This window comes from Dinoponera quadriceps, unplaced genomic scaffold (assembly GCF_001313825.1).
Source record: "Dinoponera quadriceps isolate SergipeBrazil2010 unplaced genomic scaffold, ASM131382v1 scaffold3024, whole genome shotgun sequence".
NCBI lineage: Eukaryota > Metazoa > Arthropoda > Insecta > Hymenoptera > Formicidae > Dinoponera > Dinoponera quadriceps.
The window spans coordinates 482,150-500,640 of NW_014557455.1; positions in this window are offsets into that span (position 1 = coordinate 482,150).

Genomic DNA, 18,491 nt, shown 5'->3' on the forward strand with positions numbered 1-18,491 from the left:
GGGAACTTTCGCGTGAAGCGACCTGTCGTCGGACGCTTATGTATTTTTTCAATCCTTAAGTAGCGAGTCTGCGCGTTAAGAAAATACCGGGGATGTTCTGTTCGCCGTTTCAGACGTGGTAGAGATGTGCGAATCAAGCATCTCCGCGGTTGAATCGAATCTTTGATGTGCTCGAAATCGTATCAGATTTTCCGGGATTTGCATTACATGCTAATGTAATGAAGTAATTATTTTCGATGATGTTAAAAACCATTTTTTTTAATGGGCTAAAAAAATTAATCACGGCATAGTTTGGGAAAAATGCTTTATATTCGTCATTTGACGTTTCAATTTCCGAGATATTTGGAGGAATTATCCAATTTTTTCGTTCGAATCTTGTGAAGCTTTTATTCGCCGGTGTCTGCAACACGATTGCGCGAGCAAATTTGATAGGGTAAAGTTCGACAAGAGAATCGTTGTTCGGCGAAGACGCGCCCGGTGTGTCTTCCCCGCGCGATAAGTTGAGCCTGCACAATACGGTGTTTCGCGCGGGTTCTTCTTTTTTTTTCCCATGGTGTAGATTACGAGGTACGGTTTGCGCCTCAGCATCGATCGCGCCGTAACTAATGGCCGTGTCTGGTGTCTCGCCAGATTCGATCTCGGCCGCGATCCTCTCTCGACGGATTAGCGATCGGGAAGATGACCGTCCGGTCGTGTAAAGCCGTGTCTAGCTTCGCGGGGTCGCGCGCGCTCTTCTCTCACGAGTATCAAGTGCCGATCGCCTCGCGTGTATACGCTCTTATATTATACGGAGAATCCTCAGGCTCGTGTGTTGTGAATCACCCGACTTTTAAAGCTACAGTGAGGCTGAAAAATCCCCCGCGACGATGAAGAAATATCGTTCGTCCGGGAATTTAATTCGGCTTCCTTAAACGGCACGTTGTCCGCGCGCAAAAGTTTCGCTCGGATCCTCGTGAGCGAGACGGCGCGATCTACGAGTCGGGATTTTAATTTAGAGGATATACACGGCCCGTGTATACCGGTTTACGTGTACAAGAGCTGAAATTAATTAAAATTTTCACAAGGGAGGAAAGAAGAAAGAGAGAGAAAGAGAGAGAGTCGGTTATTCTTTGCCAAAGAGAGATAAAATTACATCGTCTCGGCAAATAATGCGCACGTCGGAAAAGTAAGGCATCTGAGAAATGACGACGACCTAGCAGCGCACCTGGAATTATTTCTGCTGCGCTGAATCTTCAGTGGGAATCGTCCCTCCGACAAAGCGAGACACCGTAGAATGTTTTTCTCATGAGCTCACCACGCGCTACGGTGAAGACTCGTTTGGGTTGCGTTTGGTAGACTGTACCTCCACCTTCCATATATGTAATGACCGAGGTCCGCGAGAGATGAGGGAAGAAAGAAAGATAGAGAGAGAGAGAGAGAGAGAGAGAGAGAGTGAAAGGAAGCAAGAGAAAGAGAGACGGGGAGAAAGAGTGAGAGAACGAGAAAGATAGAGAGAGAAAGGGGGAAAATGAGAGACGGACGGTATGAAAACGTAGTGGGAAGACGGTGGGAAGAAAACGAGGGAGAGAAAGAGAGAGAGAGATAGGTGGAAGAGGGGCGCGAACTCAGGGCCCGGGAGTACGGGCCCCACCTAGACGCGTGGGACCGACACCCACGATCACCGGCATCAACGTACCGACTCTCATCGCGTACACGCGGCACTTACATACATACAGCCGGCTTTTACGACGGGGGAGACAGCCTGTCGGAGTAATAAGAGGGGCCCTGGCCACGCGCACCGAGTCTCGACCAACCACTCGCGTTCGAGGGTCGATCTCTTCGCGAGGTCGTCCGCAGACGTTACCGTTTCGCCTCGTGGAACCTCTGATCTCGCCGATGGACGAAATGATCTAAGGCTCGTGATTGTGCAATCGCGGCGCAAGATCGATCGCGTTTCGCGAGAACCGCGGCTACGGATCTTATGAAAGATTAGCAGGAGGTGAAGGTTCGTGCGAGAGATGGGAATAAGCAGAACTTGGTTCTACAAAAATCCGGGATAAATATTGCATCTTGGTTGAATGCTGTGAAACTCTTGTTAAAAGTGCTATATAAATATCTGAAGAAAAAACTTCCTCTCTCTCTCTCTCTCTCTCTCTCTCTATCTCTTTTGCAAGAAAATCAATATATATTAAGCCTTTCGTTAGGCGAAATAATAATCAAATTATTGCTAGAATTATTCAAATTTCTTTCTTGAGAACATTTCTATTGTTTCTTAACGCAATTCAATCGATAGATGAGTCGTATTATAAAGCTGGTCCTCGGAAGTGAATGAATTGTAAAAAATGAAGGTCTGTTAATATAGCCAAGAACTGTAAACCTACCGGTATGATAACTTTGATTTGTATTTCGTCTATTAAAAATGTTTGAAATAAAATTTCATCGACTTCGGTTCTCTGAGCGACTTTCTCGAAGAAAGCTTCAGGAGTTGCTAGCTTAAAGAGCCGAATAAATCCTGCTGCGTGTTACAGTAACGCGACATATATTGGACACCGGAGAACTAATTGTTCCCCGGCGCGGAGTAGTCCATCCACGGCGAGATTATTCTTGATTCGCGGACGATTTATTATTCCAGATCGAAAGCCGATCTCCGGGGTCCTACACGTGTTGCCTGTTGGCTCAGCGAGCTTTCTGATAGGGAAGACAGATCGCCTGGCTGGAATTGGACGTGGATCCGCAGGAAGCGAGTAGGAGGTAAGCGATGTTGCACTCTCGCCGGAACGTAATAAGTGCGCAAAGTGACGTCTCCGCGAAAGGTGCAGTGAATAATTGCGCTTGAAAGACGCGTCGTTTAATTTTGGAAGTAACTCATTACACGTTCGAAGCCCACGTGGGCGTGTTGCTTCGAGACGTTATCGGTTGTTTTACGGTATTTTATCAAGAGTACCGATAATAATCTTGCCAGAAACTAAAAGTCCTCTTTTTCTCCCTACAAGAGAAAATACAAAATTGAATTTTTAAAGAGTATAGTTATCTCCAACTTTTACGGGAGAAAATAATGCGGTATAATGGCTTTTGAATCACTTATATTAAATAATTAATTGAGTAAACAAGAGCGTGTTCAATTTTAGGTAGGTAGAGTTACTTTTATCTGAGGAGATTCAGCTCGTAAGTGCTAAAATTACAGCCTAAAATTATGACGATTTATATGTGCGTAATATCCCAAAGTTCAATTTTGTTTCTTCTAGCCGTAGATAATACAATAATAAGAAAATTTTACGTCAGAAATAAGAATGAACTAATATCCTCTTTAGATAATTTTGCTTGAATTTTATTTCAAGCGGCATTTAATTAAAAGTTCATTTACCCGAGTATTAAATTTTAAATTTGAGAAAACAACCATTGTCGGATTTTTTTGGGTACAAGATCATTAAAACCAAAGGTAAGGATTTGTTAAAGAGTGTAGCTGAGAAAGAATTGCTGAGACATTCCATTTATATAAATATTGCGAAAGAACGCCTAGAAAAACGTGTACATGCAAATTTTGTCGGATTAGAGAGCACCCTCATCAACATAACATTCTCTTGAGAATGTCTTTATAATGATGTCGCGTCGATGAGAACACAATGTTGTGTAGTTTGTCACAAAGCGTAATTATTCCGTTCGATGAACGTGTCGATAAAAACGTAACATTAATCATCACCCGCTCCGCTCACGCGGTCGTGTTCGTAAAGTTCCCCTGTATAAGATTTGCTCCTAAACGCGTCAAAGAACGATTGATCTTAATCCCATTTTCTCCCGTTCGGCTCTTATCGAGGATCAAGTATCTCCGAGACGGCAAGGAGTGTCTCGTAATCATCCGAACAACTAAATCCTTGTAGGACTAAATTTATTATCTGTCCGCACCGGAACTTATTCTTCGCATTGGCACATTTATACGTCTCTTGTTGTGTCTGCAGTAATTATCTGCAAGGTTGTTCTACGGCTTGGAGATAAGAAAATAGTTAAATAGTTTTTAAATTTAAATAAATATAATTAATCATTCACAAGGAAATAAAAATCTCAGAAAGTTGAAATTCATGCGTAAGAATATAATAGATTTTTATATCTCTTTCATTTAATTCTATTTGGACCGCACTTTAATATCATTACTAATTTGAAGCTTAGTCAGATAAAGCTGACGTTAAGATTAAATTATGAGAAGACGCGTCTAAAAGAAATTTCACTATGAAGAAGTCGACTGTGTTGGAAGATTTGTCAAGGAACCTCTGGTCGCGAAGAAGCGCTCACTGCGTGATATTTTTTTTTCTTCTTTCTTTCCTTCTCCTATATCCAAGACGTGGAATGACGTTGCTCGTTTTAATTCTACGAGTATGAAAAGATTAGGATTGTAGTGACCGCTCGAAAGCGCTGCCAGCCTCCGAGCGAAAACATTTCGTGAACGTTGCGCGAGTGTAAGCCGGAAGCTGGCTGGCGTGCCGAATCAACGTTTCACAGCAAAAGAAAGCAAGAAAGTCCCGTCGTCGAACTGACCATAAATCATAATTAAACGTCAAGGAAGTGTCCCGTAACCGGGGCCTATAACTCGTTCGGGTGACTCCAAAAAGCGGTCGACCTGCTCGCCACACCCCCGCAGTCATGTTTATACTTCATTACTATTCTAAGGCTGCCTCTAAATCACAACCTCGGCCTTTAAACGCGTCACTTTCTCGATTCGCGACCATGCCGTGATCGGGTATTTTGATTTTACTCTACGCGAATAGCACACATGACACGTCTGGCGTGAATAGAATGGTATTTTGAAAAAATACGGTCGACACGATTCATAAATGAAGATAATATATTCGCAGTACTCATAAATTGCTGAAATAATAATGAAATGTATGAAATAAGACAAGAAAATAGTGATATGAAAAAAATTATATTGAAAATATTGTTAATAAAAAGGAATTTTATATTATATGAAGTTTTTGATAATTGGATATAATTATGCAAAAAAAGCATTCAACCTATAAAATTATGATTTTTGACCATGAAAATGATGAAAGACCAAATCTCAACGATTAATCTATCTCGAGTGATCGAGCTAGAGACGCATCTGGCTAGGCACGAATGTGCAACCGGTGTTTTTCAAGGCTGGCCGCGCAGACCCAACAATCGTTTGGTCCAACCAAGAAAGGCCTGATTCACGTCGGTAGATCTCCCCGGCAGATTATTCATGCAGTTCGCTTCAAACCCGAAGAAGCATCTCGATACCACGTTAATAAATCTGCCTAATACAAGAGGCGCGGCCCTCGCGGCTACGCGAGTAAGGGTCCCTTCACACTGCAGCATGCCCGAACACGAGTTTTATCGCGGCCGCGCGCATAAATCTCGCCGCATTGTCGAGAAAAAATCACTCTCGCAAATCAGCTTAACCTACCTACGTCATGGGGAATTAATTTTTCTGCCTTTTATTTTTTCTCTTGCCGTCTTACTAATCGCGGACCTTATCTACTTTAACTGCTGAGCTCGTATTTTATTATCAATTACCGAGTCCTCCGAGTATAATCGCTCATTTATAAGCGACAAAGTGCGTGTATCGGAACGTCTCGTGAACAGACCAATGTGTCCCTTCGTGAGCCAGTCGATTTATTTCGACGGGAATGATCCTGTGTTATCCAGCCCGAACCCTCCCACGAAATTGTCCCCGCACTGATCGTCGCGAGGCCAGCCGTTAGAGATCTCTCGAAATAAATTAGGACCAATTAACGAGTTCCGTCTCGTGACTCGCTGCCGCCAGCAATTCCGCAAAATCTTCGACGGCATCGATTATCCCCTTCCTCCACCGTTCCAACCCTCTTTTTCTATCATCTGCCTTTCGGTGTCGTAAAGCTGTCCGAGCTGGACAAGATCTCGCCGAGTCTCCGGCGCGTTGCCGAAGAAGATGCTCCTTTCGCCGGTGCATCGGCTCGAATTTCCGGTTCTCTCCATTGTGCACGCTCTCTCGCGCGCAAGTCTCGCGCTCTCGTCTTTGTCTTTGTCCTCCCCCGGCCCCTTCAACCCTCCTCTCTGCCGTCTCTCACTTTCGAACGAAGGATTCTATAAAGGCTAGATTGTAAGCGAGACGGTTCTCTTGTATCAAGTTGTTCCTCCGGGCGTGGGCGTAGCTCCGCGCGTTCGTTTGCTTTGGTCCTAGGACAGTGTTTCCCAAAGTGCACTGCGAGCGGCCCGAAACCGTCCGGACGATGTCAATTCTTCGTCACGCCATACAACCCCGCGAGACCGCTTACCTCCGAAAACCCGATCGAATCGTGGACACACGCGGTGATTTTGCACGAAGCGATCATGCATGAATCGAAGGGTGTTTTTCAAGGCGAGCTGCTCAATTTTCGATCGGATTCTTGAAAGAACAATGAATAAAATGGGCCGATTATGGCCCTCGGAGTGACAAGTAAAAACAGTATGTCTTTTCGTAATTTTTGAGCTGACGAGTCTGATTTTGACTTTTAAAAAATGATCACCGTAAATGATTTTTACTAGCCACTCCGGGGATCAAAATCGACATATTTTATTTATCCATTTTGTTCTTTTGTTTAGATCCGCCCGAAGACTAAAACTTTTCGCGACCGTTATCGGGAACGACGCGTATTGTTTTACCATGAAAAATTCGTACATTTTGCCCTTGCAAGTTCGACGTCGCTGGAGAATCTTTGATTCCTAATAGATCTCGTACGAAAGCATGCAGATTTTACAGCGCTGCCTTTGAGTCCATGGAATAATCTCATTCTCCGTAGTCTACGCGATCTTTATACAGAGAAGCTTTGTTTTACGTATACATCGCGAGTTCTTAGCATAATGTTTTTCCGTTTCATGAGATTTTACAGAATCAAGCAAAGATAAGCTCTCCCGATACGAAAGAGGAAGAGGCAAAATCGAAACATCTCTTGTTAGTTTTAGCGTTGTTTTTTGCCCGAAGAGACGTCATTTGAAATAATTCAATATCTTGCTTTCAGCCGTCGACAATCCAATTTTCAGGTTGCGAGATAAATAGAGGGGAAAAGTACCATCTGATATATGTTTGGAAAATGGACAAACCTATGTTTATCGAAGATTATGTAAAGTATCGAATCGTGTTGAACAGCACATGAACTTCGTCTTACAATAAATCGCATTTTCTGTTTGCAAGCACGTTTGGTTATGTTATTAGTATTAGTGATTTTTTCCGATGTGTTGAAGTTCTTCTCGAGCTATTTTCTTCTAAGTTTTTAAATAACAAATCAGCAATAAGTAATTTATTGGACAATATTATTTTATAGTGTTATAAGACAATATCTTTAATAATTAAAAAAAAAACTACAATGTGTCTCGGTAGAGAAATGTTGCCTCTTTGCATCTATGCATATAAATTTTAATTCCACGTCTTCAACGATGCTTCAGACGTCAAAAACAAAATGGTATGTCGCTCTTGGTGCTTTTTCTCCGTAGAAAAATTGGAAGGGAATATGCGGGTTTGGGAAGCACTGTGACTTAGAAGGCAATGGAACTTGTCGGCCGCGTCCTTCCTTTTTCTTTCGCGCGACTGCGATGCAACGGGGTCTCAGGTAGAGGATTCGTCCTTTATTGTGAGGAGAGAGAATATGCTTTCGGCATAATGCGCGTTGGCGGCGACGGTGTAGTCATCTGGGTGAAAAACAGTCGCTAAAAGCACTCGATTATCCGACGATACCTCGTCCGCGCGCACTCGACTTTCTCGCCTCGCACTTCTCCCCGGCGATTTCAGCTCCCCGTCGATTCATCCTGATTGTTTTTCCTGCTTCTCCCGATGCGCTTTGAACTCCTTGAGTTGCTGCTGCTGCTTTCGATGCTTCAGCTTTAGACTCTCCGGCTCCAGGCTACCGCTCTCTTCTCCCACGGTCTTCTCTTTTCCCGCTACCCTCTCGATTTATCGGCGGCCCTTCGAGGATCCCGTCCGATACTCGACCGCTCATCGTTCCTTCCCTCGTTGTCCTCGGGCATGACGTATTTCCAAAAATCAATTTCGCGGTCGCTTCCGGGCGATCGTTCATACGCTCGTCCGACTTCTTCGCGTCGGTGGGACGTCGCGGTTCGCTTTTTCAGCTTCAGCTCGTCCCGTTAGCACGAGCAGCCTGTAATCCGCGCACACTCGAAGAGATGGGTAGGTTCTTCCACGCGGTTAATAAATATCGCGCCCACTCTTCTTATTAGCGCGATCCACCGTGCCCGACCTGGTCGTCCCGAAGCGAGATTACCACGTTTGCCGTATTAAAGCCGCGAGAGCTATGGAGTGGTACTGGAAACTTTCCACATATTGCTCCGCTCCGCTCGCAAGCGGCATGTAAAATTGTGATTATTATCGCGGAATTATTTTTTATTCGTACAAATATCCTCGCGGATACTTTTATACGCGTAGACACGACGCGACATCGTTTGAATGTTGCGACTGAAACATCGTGTTCTACACTTATCTTATTTTGTAGAATCGCACTCCTGGTAGAAATGCATGCAGTTTTTCTAGATACCCATTTAATCATTGTCTAGTATTAACTCACATTAAGGCAGACGATGGGTAGCAGAAAAGTTAATATTGGGATGAGGGCATTTGATCGAAAGATTTTTTATGAAAAAAAAAATTAGATTTCCCAATTGTTTAAACAATTTGTTTAAAACTGCAAGTTACTAGCATAGATTGAGTCAGAAGCGGAGCTACGAAAATCACGGGAGTTATGTAGACTGTTTTTCTTCTACCTCACTAAAGCTTGGGTTGGTTCCTTCTCATAACTATGTACATACATTCTATATCGAATGTTTAAATATTCGTATTTAAAGATCAAAGCAGTAAGAATATCCAGATTTAGGGCACACGTCCAGATATTGGTATTTGACTTTTCTAATCATTCACACGCTCTCGTACCTTGAATTAACGAAGTCTCTCATATGCCTCGCATATTGTATTTTGCATTTTAAATCACCGACGTCCCCGCGACTGCTCTCGCGTGTATCTATTTGCGATTAGTGCAATTATACCGATGTCGGAGCTCCGTTTTACACGCTTGTTGTTTATCGCTGCACGGCGTGCAGGAGAAAGATAAGCGTGACTTTGTTAGCGCGCCCGAGCGGATAAATGGTGCTCGTGCGACGAATATCGAGCGACTCGGAACAGCGTGATGCCGTTGCAAGGAGGCATCTGGACCGAAGGAGGTGAGACGGCGCGCGCGAGAGACAGAGAGACCGAGAAAGCGAATAAATAAAGAGAGAAGGGGGGGGGGAGCACGACGTCGTTCGCAATATGATTAATGCGGCCGATCGGCAGAGGAACAGAACCAGTCGATCCGGAACGAAAGCCGCCTTCGGGTTAACTCTTCAGGATCGGTGGCTCCACTTCCCCCATGGGAGGAGACGGTGGAATCCATCGATCGGGCGCCATCCAGTCAGCTTCTCGATTCTGCCCGAGAAGCGTATCCTCGCCACGTATCTCGATACATATCTCACGGCGGTAATGAGCTTTTTCAATGAAGACGCCCCGTCAAGCGTGAAGCGCGTAAAAGTAAGACGGGCCGGACTTTTATCCGGAGAAGTCCCTTTCCAATCCGGGGGAAATAAAATAATCGCCCGGCAAATGCACCGTGGGCGAAACGGAGCCCGAAATATTCGCGATCCCGCATCTCAGAGCTGTACTCGTCGCGAGAGATATCGGAAACGTAAATCTTCTCGTTGCTTGAAGATAATTTTATATCGTAAGCGTACCGAGAAAGAAATACCTCAAAATTTATTTGCGGGGGGATACGAGGTTTATTTCACAGAAAGAAACCTTACTTTTGTGAAATAATTCTCTGAAATAATTTCTCTCCCGCGCAAATAAATTTGTAAGTATTTTTTTTCTCGGTGCGATGCAATTTTTTTTTTTTATAATTAAGGACACACGTGGGATGAAAGTTTCACGTTTTTTTTCAAGCGGATTGTTCGATTTGCTTTTCGTGCTGTGAAAAGCCGTTTCGCTCGGCATGCTTCGGAACTTGACGAAAATGTCGAGTGGGATGGGAAGGAGGAGGGGGGATCCTCGCGGGGACCCTCGTCCGAACGTGGCTCCGTGTTACCTTTTTATCTATTAAACTACTCCCCTCAATTTTGTCCCATCGTCGCCTCGACACCGGGCCCGCCGTGAACCGGTTTCTTTTTCGTATCTGTTTCATCAGAGGAGTCAACCCCGCCGGGACTTCCATATCTCACCGTTCGACGCGTTCGCTCGGCCGTTCACGGATGATCTTTATTTTTTTCCTCACCGCTTCCATCTCCCCACTCTCTCTCTTTCCCTCGCTCTTCTCCCGGTCCTGACCATTCTTGAGGTCTCGATCGTTTGTTCGCATCATTAGAGGCTCGCGTGCGGCAATTTGCCACGCCCAGATACAAGAATTCGCACCTCCAACCGCCGCGGATCGGCCAAAAAGGAGAAGCGCGCACGGGGCTCTCTCTCTTATCAACGCTCGTGAGAGTGCACGTGCACGTTACTCCATCCTCGTCTTATTCGAATTCCTCGTCAGCTCGCGAATTACTTTGACCCGTGTCACCGATATGGCGCGCGTGCGAAACTCCGGCCCGATAGGAGTGATTCGAATTTTAACTCGCTTAAACTTAATAATAAACTTAAATTCTGCGGAAAGAGAAAATATTATCCATATTACCTTTTAAAATCTACCCTCAAAAGAATTGATACAATATTAAACTCACTATAGATAAACGAAATCCGTTAGAGGAACGCGTTATAAGAAACATTTGGTATTACAACTCGGTGAAAACTAATTTCAGTTATCTTCGATAGTATTCAATTTATCTTAAAAAGACCTTAGGGTGTTCCATAATACTCTCGCATTTCCTCTAATAGCAAAGGTGGGGAAGTAGCAAGCGCGGTGGCGCTTCGAAATTAGGATATTTCGCGCTGTTTTTGCGGCTAGGTTCGCAACAATGTTACGTGGGAGACCGAAATACGGAGATCGTGGTTGTTGTTTTAGGCGAAATAAAAACCACGGCTCTTTATGGACGCGTCGTAGCGCGTCCGTTTCGTTTTTTATTTTTTAGCATTAGCTCGAATAAGCGTTCGCGGTTTTGCGATTGCACAAGCTTTGATCGAGCCCGAGAGGAGAATGTAATTGGAGTGAAAGTTCAGCCATTGTGTAACGCGATACTTGATAACGTGCCGGCAGTAGTCGGAAGTGGAATTCTTCGAGGGGGAACAATAAACAAACGGATGACTGTATTGCACGGCAGCTGTTACACACAGGTACACAGGGTTTCTATAGCAACACAGACCTCCGCACTTTCCGTTGATTTGCGCCAAGATTTTTTCCGGTTGTTGCAACGAATCGATATTACATTATTTCCTTCTCTCATTGACACCCCGAAAACGCACCGGAGCTTTCCGCGTTCACCGCGTGACATCGAATAATTTCCCGCGATTTAATTAAATTTCGGAAATTTCGCCGGACTGTACAACCACAATCGGTTAATCCCGACGAGCCGGTAGAGAGTTTGCGGTGATTAAATGTAAATATAAAACGACAAGCGTGGTGAACGGGGTTTCACGCTTCCTCGTGCTTACTCCGACGCGGCGACAGAGCCGCCCGGCCGAATGTCGCGTTATTATCAATCAGCGCTTGTTTACCAACGGGAACAAAATGTCAAAAGGCTTATTCAAATGCGGCACTTTAGCACGCGAGGCATTTTCGAGGGGTGGAGGCTCTCGCGTGGCTTTACGTACGCTGTACTCAGCACACCTGTCACTTCGCATTACGCTCGATCGCCGTGTCCACGGACTCGCGCGGGGAGAGAGAGAGAGAGAGAGAAGGAGAGAGAATTTTCGATTTGCACGATTCGACCGCGACCGGACAGCCGGTTAATTCGTCGCGGATGAGCTGATAGAGATGTTTGACGGGTTCGCATAATAAATCAGCATCGGGCGCTGTTGATAAGCGGAGTCGCATCGTATCGTCTTTTTCTCACGCCTCGCGAAACATCCGTCCGTGCGCAGCGCGAAACGGGTTCTCGGTCGATGCGAAAAATGGGAGAGTCCTTCCCCCTCTCGCTCCGCCCTTTTTTTCCTTCTCTCGCTCACCGAGACCCGGCGAGCGAACGATGAGTTCGTCAATGCCAGAAATAGTCGTCGTTAGGCGCTTAATTAATCCGCGAACATTATCTCCGTTGCGTTATTGCGTAGCTCGTTCATAGCTCGGCGTGCGTTCCGAATATCGGCCGGCGTCGATTGAATATTAATGTTACGATCGTACCGATATCGCAGGAGCCCTGTTGCGTACCTGGAGGGATTAGAAACGGCCTCCTCGATGACTCGAGAACACGAAAGAAGGACGCGCGAAGGCGTGAACTTGCGATAAGCTTGCACGATCCGAGTCGCAAAACTCCGTACCGCCGCCTTCCGGAATTCTTTTTCGGCCGTACCGTTAACCCTCCGCGCGATTCGTTATTTTTCGCTAATTCCATATGACTCGTGGACAAAACTATTTCTCTTGCTGTATGTATAAGTGTAAAAAAAAAAAGAGAGACCGGGAAAAGTATTTTAACATTATTTCAGGTTTCTACTTTCTATTGTAAATGTTGTTTAAACGTCAACGTTTATAACTGTTTTCTTTATAAGAAAACACGGAGGGAAACGATTTTTCTACTTGAAAGAAAAAATTCGTAATTTTTAAATGCGTTGAATGAAAACAAAATCCCTGTAGATCCACATTCCTGAAAGATTCACGGATCATTTCGGAAATATTCGTGACTTTTACGTGCTCGCAATTTCTCAGTGAATTGACGGAAATTGTTACGCGAATTACACGAATTACACAAAGGGTTAAACGACGATGATAATAATGCGATTCTAAAATAGTCCAATTGGGAGTATCTCACGTTGCGCAATTGACGCGGGATGCAAAGTACAATTGACTGTAGATCGCTGTTAACATAGCCAATTTTTCCTTTTATACATATTTCATTCGGCTTTCGTGGGATAAGGGTTCCGGTTGCCCTCTCGCGCGAGAAGTCGTTCGACAAGATGTACGATAGGCGATAAATAGTAACAGTGAGATGTCGATATCAGACCCGCGAGAAAATCCGGCGCGAAGAAGTCGTAAAAGTCATCGATAAAACGAAAGAAGCGGGGCGGTGGTGAGAGAGGGGAGGAAGATGAGAGACAAGGGGGATGAAGGCGCTCCTGGAATACCAATAAGCGAATATTTGTCGAGGACAAATTTGACGAGATCCCAAATTTTGCATGGGGTGTTCCGTCTCTCCGCCTCGTCTTCGAACGTTTAAGGGTGTATCGGCAAATATTTGCGTGCGCGAAAGCGGCAAGGTACTCTGTGCAAACTGAAGGAAGTATCGCGATAAGCGGCGAGGAAGATAGAAAGGAAAGGACCTCCTCCTGTTTGTGCATACGACTCGACAATCGCCGGCAAGAAATTCGCCGGGCAGGAATTTGAAGACGTCGAGACGGCAACTTGCGAGCTTAGTACCGCGACTCAATTGGCTCTTCGACTGTCGGCATTTCTAATTGTGGACATGTCTCTCTTTCGTTCGTCGTTGTGTATCGCTTAATAAACAGACACGCAGTTTTCAAGTCGTGTTACACAATCGCACGATAAATGGATTTATAATTTCGGAATCATATGTCCGAGTAGGAAACAAAGCAGAATCTAGCCGGTAACTAGCCAGGAAAATTTTTGTCATTGTTAAAAATCCAATAACTGCTCAGTAATCGAATGGAAAGTCATGTTTGCATGAAAGTGGCCAGAAATTAGCCGGGCCAAACAGATTGGTAAAATGCTAGCTAATTTCTGGCTAGTAATCAGTTATTCCCGGAAACACACGTTTCTACGAGTCGTTCTACCTCTCGGATCGTTCAGCATCGTTTATAATTTTTACAAATGATACACGGTGTGGGGAAGGCAATATATAAAAAGTCAGTTGTCATTTTGCTCGTGCTCAGGATAGGCTTCAAGACACGAAACTGGTCTATACAGGAATTCCAAGACCTGAAGTGTCCGTTCTCGAAGCGAAAACAACTCATGAAATATTCACAGGCGCATTTCTCTTTTGAAAAAATAAAGAGTTGACAAGTCGGTACCGAAAGAGTCAAAATAGCGTGCGCGCGTTAACTTTCAACGGTCGCGTATGCAAAGTTTCTCCTCGTTCTGCTTGTGTTTCTCATTTGCGAGCTGCGCCACCCACCTACACGCACGCACGGCGAAACCCACGATGTGAATACGTTATGTCCCGGTGAAAATCTTGCGAACCGTCGCTGATACACGTGTTAATCGTCATTGAACGGTACTCTCTCTCTCTCTCTCTCTCTCCGGCCCTCTTTTATCTGGAAAAGATACTTTTTCTTTTTCTCCCTATTTTTATTTTTACATTCATCTTGCGCCTACCTCGTAAATGTTCTCGCGAATGGCGCTCGCGGTCCCTCGCGGTGTCACGTCACACGGACTCTCCTCCCGACGACGAGAAATGATTTTCTCGAAATATGGCACTTACGGGCTTTTTTACGCCACCGTGATATTTACGAGCGTGTTATCGCCGCGCACCCTGCGCCGGAATAACGCACCGCGCACTTGTTGCACGCGGAAGCGATTCGGCCGTGATTGAAATATCGCGTTCGGCTTTACGGTGGCGTTAAAATCACGGCCGGCCCGAGTAATTGTACTTAATTGCGCATCTCCGGATAAATTCCGCGCCGGTGCGCCCCGCGATCGGAACACCTGCGGCGAGATCTCTATAAAGTCGTGTCCCCCGGAGGAAACACGATCGTAGAAGTCCCGGGGTAGCGCCTTCTCGTCGCGCCGCCGCGTCCTCGCCTTCCTTTTCCGAGGGCTCCCACCTTTATTGCTGCTCCGCCACCTCCCGCTATCCCGGGAGCTATCCTAGAGAGAAGAGAAAGAGCTAGAGAGAGAGAGAGAGAGAGTCATCGGCCATCCCGCCGAGCGTAACAAATGTTCGCGATCAGAGCCCGACACGCTGGTGTAGAAACGCGAACGCGTGTGTCACCCGATATTCATCCGCGGATAAGCTCGCGCGCTTCCCCGCCTTAGGTGTCGTAGTCCAGTACCGGTGATAACATCGATAACCACGACACGGTTATACTCCGTTATTTCATATCCAATGATACGGCACGTTCGATCGTCTTACTCGCGAACAAGACTTTCCTTCGCGTGGAAATAAGGAGGACGCGTTGTACAGGATGTTTCGAGCCTGTCTCGTGATGTCCCACGGTAATCTCAGGCAGGTAATCTTTGGGTGGTAACTGGTTAATCGGTTAAAGGTTAAGTTAGAAAGTGAAAAAGTTCGTAACTTCTGAGTTCAATTACATTAACTTCCGTCCAATAATTGAGGAATAAAATTACTTGGGATCCTAATTGTGACGTGACTAGATGTGACGTTTTTTTTCTTCTATGCAGCATTGTTACAATTAATGAGAATGCGTTAATATTAAACAGCGGATGAATGGGTAGGTTGCGCGTATTTCTGCCAGAGATGTGATCATTGCTATTATCAGTTTAATCCAATGAAATAACCGATTTTCTGGCGGCAACTGGTTTACAAAGACAATAAGTAAAAATTGATAATAAACTTAACAAATGTAAACAATTAAGGAAATGCAAAAACTATGATTTTTACAATATCTTCGTGATACAGAGAGACCTATGATGTTACTTCAATGTCAAGTTTGTGGGAGTTAAACTCGTGGTTAAACGCACGCTCAAAGCCGAGGAAATCGGCCGTTAACGTTGTCGCTGAATATAAAGAACAACGATTCGAGTTTTAAGCGGGCGAGAATTTCAATTTCAAATGTGATCTCAAGCAAGAGTTCGACGGTGGGCGTAATCGTCACGATACATCGGCGTTAACTTTAGCCACACTCAGTTAACATTTGACTGACGTCCATGGAAATGGCTCTATAAAATCGTTTCCTCCGGCGGCAATTTTGGAAATTTATGCCTCGGTTCCGACATGCAGGAGGCCCCGCGGCCCGCTTTACATAAAAGTCGGCCGAATAACCGCTGTGTGTCACTTCTGGCAGTGGATGTCCGCGGTGGGTCGACGACACCCTCTTTCTCTCTGTGCGCCGTCGCGCGTCTGAGCTATTCTGATTTGCGCCCGGTCCATACATAGTCGTAAATTTTTGAGAACGGGCGACCGTGCGGCGTTAGATGACTCATTTACGGTCATCACAAACGCAAGCGCCGGTTTATGCGATCGTATCTCTCCCGGGGCTGGCGTAGCGCAAATACGCGTAAACCATAAAGCTTTAACCGGCCGGCTGTAATCGCGTTCTCCTCTTCTTCTTCTCCCCTCACCCCCCTTTTTTTTTACGCCCAGTATTCATACGATCGTCCCCGGGCATCAGCGCCCACGAATTTGTTTTCACAACTGCGTGATCGTCGTTTTCAAGCGTCGTGCGACGCGATACACGGCGAGGCTTGTTCTCTGGACACCCTGTAGACGAACGAGCACGACGCTCGTCGGTGCCATTACGGAGGCATCGGCGCTGTGCGTGGAAGCCCCCGAGGAGGCGAGGGGCCCTGAGACGAGCAGACGAGGAAACCCGTTCGGTCGCGTGGCTCACGCCCACGCGTTGCGCGTGTGTACGTCGCCTTATGCCGCCTCTCTCTCTCTCATGAATAGTCCTCGCGATCTCCTAGATCTTAACTTTCTTCTGGCATACGACTCCGCTGACCGAGCCGTTTTATTCCTCGGATATGTCCCGAAGAACGCGCGCACTAAAGAGAGGAGATTTCTTTACGCCCGAAATAACTCCTCCGAGAGAGAGAGAGAGAGAGAGAGAGAGAATGAGAGAGAGAGAGAGAGCGGGAGATACGCGCGTAATGTAACTCTGGTGAAATTAATTATGACAATCTCGGCTTGAGAATGCGTCCGCGAGTCGCGACTTAAGTAATTTCACATTACCGGGGACTATATCGGCCGCGGCGACTGTAAATCCGTTGTGTGCCGTCGCCGCGGTATACCGCGATAGCGGCGTGTGCGCAATTATTCCCGCCGCGTTCGACACTCGTGGACAACGTAGCGCGGTTGTCTCTCCGCGTGACGTTTACCGCCGGAATTCATCGTTTCCCGATACGGGATCAAACGAGCTGGAAACTCGAGCCTCGTCTTACGAGCCTCTCCGCCGACCGTGCGGGATAGAAGGCCGCTGAATTGACTGAGGGTTGCCAACCCTTGGTCTCTCTCGTTCCCGAGATATTCGTGATAAGAGGCATGCAAAACGAGGCCACGTGGAGTGGACATTTTCACCGTGGAAGATTTTCCGACATGCACCCGGAGAAGTGCTCTCGAGGTACTTTCTCATGGGATATTTCCGGTCTTATTTTAGACGATCTCGTACTTATCGGACGAAAATTATAATATCAAAATGTAACGGGTAAAATTACTTTTAATCGAGCCCACGGTTAAATCGATAAAATTTCGCTGTCTTTCTATTTCTTTTTTTTTCATATCGAATGGGCTATTCTCGGGCAGTAAAACATTGTTTCGTCGGACCGCTAAATCTCGCGGAGTTCACGGGCGAAGACGCATCAGGTTGGCAACCGTAGACTATCACCCGATAACTACACGGACTTAGACCCCATGGTCCCCGTGCTCCATATAGAAAAGCGACAGACGGCGATCGCCGCGACGGCAATAAAATCGGACCGATATGCACGGCGTACGTATACGGGGCGATCATTTTCAGCGGTGCTGATATATACCGGTACGCTTTACTACCGTGGTAGCGATATTATAGCTTATAAATTCCTGCGTGCCCGTCACTGTGCTCCCCGGGATATAAATGGGGTACTTAAGCGGGATGTCGTTCGCACGTAATGACGCCTTCAAAGCTTACCTACCGGAACACAGTCTCCCGTACGTGTCACTTAAAGGCCAGTGCCGATTTTCCCACACAGTCGTCCGGATATCGAATCGTCATATTCCTACGAAAAGAAATTCACTCTCAACCCCTTTTGATCCGATCCCGGTTGGCGGAAGCACGTTGTGAGGGTGAGCATGTGTCGCGACCCTTTCGGGGGATCTTTAGAAAACGGTACCCTCCCGAATTGAAATTCAGTTCTACGTTAAGTCTTTAAAGTCTTCTGTTGTGCTCTTTTGATACTACAAATGGGAAGTTATTTACACATTAAAGGCTTAATGTAGAATTTAAGTAGACTTAATGTAGGACCAGAATTTTGTGTGAATTTTTGTGTTATTTTTCATACATATTCACTTTGTGTTAAATTAACACAAACATTTCTTTAGACTGTTTGGCATATGCAAAATGTATTAAATTTAACACCAAATTTTATTACAACATATAGTTATTTTATTTGAATGATAACTAATAATAGTAATGGACAAATAACCTGACCGTTTTTTGTTTATTTTATACATTTTACTACATTTTCTCCTCTTTTAATCTTACAATGATTATCTGCAAATTTCTATATTTCGTTAAAATAATGATTACA